This window comes from Strigops habroptila, chromosome 1 (assembly GCF_004027225.2).
Source record: "Strigops habroptila isolate Jane chromosome 1, bStrHab1.2.pri, whole genome shotgun sequence".
In the NCBI taxonomy this organism is placed as follows: Eukaryota; Metazoa; Chordata; class Aves; order Psittaciformes; family Psittacidae; genus Strigops; species Strigops habroptila.
The window spans coordinates 34,152,048-34,156,983 of record NC_044277.2 but is presented as its reverse complement, the minus strand read 5'-3'; the positions used below and the strand labels follow the sequence as shown (position 1 = coordinate 34,156,983).

Here is a 4,936-nt window from a genome sequence, read left to right as displayed (position 1 = left end):
GAAACTGAGGTACAGACTAGACACAGTCCAGACCTGACGAGGCACTGCCCAGAGCTCCCAGCCCCGGCTAGGGGTGGGTGGCGGATCCCGAGGGGAAGGGCAGCGAGCCTTAAACTCTCGGGCTGCATCCCGCAAGAGAAAGTCCGAGGGGGCGCGGCGGTGGCGGAAGCGGTTGGGCGTGGGGGGGGGAGCAACAGGCTGCTGGCACCGTTTCCTGGGGCGGGGTGAAGGGGGCGCGGGGACCCGGGGACCCGGCGCCGAGCCCGATGCGGGGAGGGCGGTGTGGGAAGCCCAATGCCGAGCCGCGTGCGAAGAGCCCAGTGCGGAGAGCCCGGTGCGGAAAGCCCGATGCAGAGCCCGAAGCGGGGAGCCCGGTGCGGGGAGCCCTGTGCAGAGCCCGATGCGGGGAGCCCGGTGCCGGGAGCCCGATGCGGGGAGCCCTGTGTGGGGAGCCCGGTGCAGAGCCCGATGCGGGGAGGCCGGTGCCGGGAGCCCGACGCCGGGGGACCGGCGAGGGGCCGGGGCTGTGACAGCCACGCCGCAGTGGCGGAGCGGCGGCAGCAGCCCCAGCGCGGTTGCGAGTGTGCTGCATGCACGCCGGAGAGCCCAGGCGTTTACACCGGGTGCGGGGAACCGCGGGCTCGTGGGGAGGACTTGCAGGTATCTGGGCAGAAGTAGCAATATTTGCCCTTCGGATCTGCCGCCTTCTCTCCGCCTCGCCCCTATCCCCCAGTTTTCCTTCAGGCTCCCTCCGCCGTTCCCCTGGAAAGCCTGGAGGCGGCCAAGGGGTAATCGCGGCACGGAAAGGAGCTGGGATTTCGGGATGCAAATGTCACGTTGCCGTGCAAACGACTCCCAGATTAGCACTTTATCAGGATTTCCAACCGCATCTTTTATCTCTTTCAGGAAAGCGTCTCTCAGAGGAGATTGCCCTCAATAGACCCGCCATAAAAAAAGAGATTTTAGTGTTGCTCTTGTGCTTCTGTGCATCCCACTGTGAGGGGGTCTCAGTGGTCCCTTGGGAATACAAGGAGTTGTGAGAAGTAACACAACTGGCCACCAGACTAATCCACTCCTTCTACCTTCCCGCTAGTACCTCCCCCTTCTGCTCTTTTTTTCAATAGCAGCCCTTTCTCAAAATCTCAGGTTACTTTGCTAAAGAGTTCTCAGCCCTATAGTTTCTGCCCTTGTCTCTGCCTCCAGCTCCTTAAGAGCCACCCAGCCCCAGCGATTGGATTGGGCAGCCCGCCTTGACACACCACTGTGCCGAGTGCTTGAGGACGTGTTTCAACAGATGGTTGGGGTTAGTGTGTGTCATCACACTCGAGTGGGGATTAGGGGAGAGAGGCAGCCTTGCTGGAGCTGTGTGGTCTTCCCCAAGTGTGAGCTGCGAGCTAAAGAAGAACTACCTAGCTTGGGGGAGAAGAGGGAGCAATCATTTTCAGCAGCTCAGAGGGAAAAATAAAACCCCACACTTTGTTCAGGTAAAGTAAAAGGCACCTCATGCCTCTTTTTTTTTTTTTCCCCCCCTTTCATTTTTCTTTCTCTCCCCCCCCCCCCCCCCGCTTTTCCTTCACGATTTTCAGAGGAATCCTAGCACAGCACACTTCTCAAAGCCAGTTGCTGCTGCCTTATCAATGCTGCTATGGTACAGCTGACAGATAACAGCGAGCACAGCCTGATGCTTGGCTGTCTTCATAGGGCTAACACTCTTAACGCGTCTAAGGTCACGCTTTTGAAGGTGTAGATTGGAAAATCTCCTCTGGAGCGGTGTATCCCAGCGCTGCGGGTGCCTGCTCTACTCCTCCCTCCTTTTCCCCTTCCCCGGCCGGCGCTGCTCCGCTTCCCGCACACACGGGCCGGGCCGGGACCGCCGAGAGCCGGGCCGGGGGGCTGCAGCCGGAGGCTGCTGTCCGCTGTCTCAGCGGGTATAATATAAATACCCCCCGTATTTCCGTAAATCCGTGGAAACTGCGTGGCCGGGCACGGGAAGGGATCGCGGCGGAGTATTTCCTAGGGTTAGAAGAGGATGCTTGAGCAGTGTGCAGCCTGTCTGGGGCTCAGCTGGGAGGCAAGCCGGAGTGTTTTTGAAAGTGCGTTTGAGATGTCTGTAAAGTTTGAAGACTCCTTTATAGAGACCTGGCTGGGCTTCTGATGATCGGTATCGAGATGGTTTGGCTTACACATGGGCTTAAAGAGAAAACCAGAAGAGTAGGGAAAGGCAGGGTACAATGTAGTGCTGCTCTTGCAGCTGCAGCAGAGCAGATGGATGTAATTCATTTGCAGATCTGTTTGTGAAAGTTTTACAAGTCATTGAAAACTAAGTAGCATCACTATAATGGATCATTAAAGTCTCGCTATATTTGTAGATGCTAAACTAGTGATCTAAAGTGTTAATTAAAGTAAGCAAAAATTTATGTTTAGAAAGGAAGAAGAGCAGAAATGTAATTAGAAATTAGTTATGGAAGTACTCTGTTATCATTTTAATTTAATTCTGATATTCAGTTCATTGATGGGAACTGATTCATTGACCGTGGGAAGCCCAGCAAATTAACTATATGAAGTCAGAAATGTTATCAGTAATTACAGTATGTTAGCTTATCAGAGAATTAAGATGTTCTGATTGTTTTACTCTAAGTGATCTAGATGGAGAAACTAGAGGACGGGTTATTCTCTCCCCCCCCCCCTTTTTTTAATAGAAGATATATTGTGTATATATATACTGTCTTCCTGTGCAGAGTAACAGAATGATTTGTTTCTTTCGCACTATAACAGATCTTCACACTAACTCTCACATACCTGTGGTGTTTATGAATTATTGGCCTCCTACTTGTGAAAGAAATCTAACACTGTCCTCACCATTTACAGGTGAGATATTCTATAAATAATACTGTCTATAGTGTGTTCTGAAATAAGATCTGTTTAGTAGGCTGAGCAAGGGGATTTATAGGTGGTGCTTTGTTATTTTGGCATTCAACTGTGTAATGATGCCCGTAAACTCATGTTTCAGGTTGCACATATATTTTTGCCTCAAACCAACTTTTTTAACTTTTGGGGGGTTTTTTTGGTGGGTTTTTTTTTTTTTTTTTTTTTAGCAGGCTATTTGGCCCCTTTACAGGTTGTTCTCAGCCTGTATTTTCAAACACACCGCTGAGTAGGAATGTGTCCTCAGAAGGGACCCACAGCAATTGGAAACAGAGAAATAGCTAAATCCCTACTATAACTGCATGACCAGACTAGAAGTATGTGAGTACATTTGACTGTTTTGATTTTTCTCTCAGTCCACTCTTTCTCATTGTAAAAAGTGATGGAAAGTTTTACAAGCTTGAAATGAAAAACAAAACCAAAGGAAACCCTCATTATGACTCTACATTAAAGCCTTGTATATTGGATTTCTCCTCTTCACTCTTCCCAGTGTGTCCTGTGAGAAGCCCAACCAGTTTCCATGCACAGGGGTTTAGTCTTCCAGCAAAGTGAAGGTGCAGCACTGTGAGCTGCACAGCCTGCTGCTGTGACAGCCTGAGACACATCCCTCTTGGTGGGTATCATCAGATCACACATCAACTGATCTATAAGAAAATGTATTTTTCAAGAAAGTGCATAGCTAACTACACATGCTCAGCTTGTTATTGTTTTACTAGGGAAAAAACGAGTTTCTCCAGCACTGCCAGAAAATCTTGATGAGAAACTAGGAACAGCAAATCATGTTTTTCCTTCCTTTATAATGATGGGGCTGTTTAAAAGACAATGCCCAAGGGGCAGTCCAGCTTCTTGTCAAAATGTAATCTACTGTTCCAGATGGTAAACATTCAAAGACATATTTATGGTGACTTCTACATACCTTCCTTTGACACTGGCTTTTTTTTTCCCTGAGAGCACTTGTACTGGGTACACACATGAAGTTCCCATTAGCATCCTAGCAGCTGTAAAAGTGTTCAGAACTCACAAAGATGTTCCTCACAGTGAGATAAAAATAATCTGAGACAAAGATCTGAGACCAGTACAACCTCAGTAGATCTGCTTAAGGTAAAAAATTCCAGAGGTACAAAAAGATCCATAAACTGCTGCATGAAAGCTGCAACACATTTTTGTTGCGGCTAATTCATCTTTGCTTGATATGGAATGCTGAACATACCAGGCATGTCTGTACTATCAACGTGTTTGCGATGTGAGGGAATCTGCACTGCACGAAAGCTGGTGGGTTTCTTTTTACCCCAGCTAGTGAAGACTAGGTGGGATACTAGTTGTCTCCACAGAGTTGTTTTCAAAGTGTCACCTTTTTTTTTCCCTTCTGCTTTGAGCAGTGAGGTAGAGCCCAAGACAATGTTTTCCAGCCAGAATGTGTTCTGCCCTGAATTGACTTAATTATGTGTCAGTTTATTGCTTGTCAGGGGCTTCCTCTTCTTAGCACTTTATAATCGAGGTGGGTGAGCTTGTTCCATCATAATATACAACTTCAATTTCTGCCGCTTGGCATGTGTCCTCGGCCTTTCATTGATTTTTGTCTCTGTTTCAGAGGGGAAAAAAATTAATTATGATTGGTGTAATTTTGCCTTGAAAAAACCTTCCTTGGTGAGTTTCCAAACGACATGTAAATACATCTTCAAAAAGTAGGCTAAATGAGAGGTCATTAGGGAAAAAAAAAAGCATGTAGGAATCCAGAAGTATCCTAGAGATGGCAAGAATCAGTGTGAAAATTATTGTAACAGCTCTCATTCCAGTCAGGAACTGATAAAAACAGTATTAAAAATGTTGTGATGCTGGGGACAGTGTTTCCAAATGTGTAAGCCATTATAAAACCCACACTCAGTGGAAGTTACGCAGCTATGGAAAAAAGTATTTTGAAAGATCTGCAAATTCTGTTCTGACTAGACCACTTCATTGCAGACTATTTTGACAGTTTGCAGTTTATTATCTAGCTTTGTTTAACTTACAT

At 47.6% G+C, this 4,936-nt stretch overlaps 1 long non-coding RNA gene across 1 annotated transcript; it reads left to right on the top strand.

Moving 5' to 3' along the window:
- The first annotated feature begins 1,328 nt into the window (after positions 1–1,328).
- LOC115616195 lies at positions 1,329–2,868 on the top strand. The gene is made up of 2 exons (XR_003994227.1): positions 1,329–1,484; positions 2,776–2,868. It is a non-coding gene; the product is annotated as an uncharacterized LOC115616195 (long non-coding RNA).
- Positions 2,869–4,936: the final 2,068 nt, after the last annotated feature.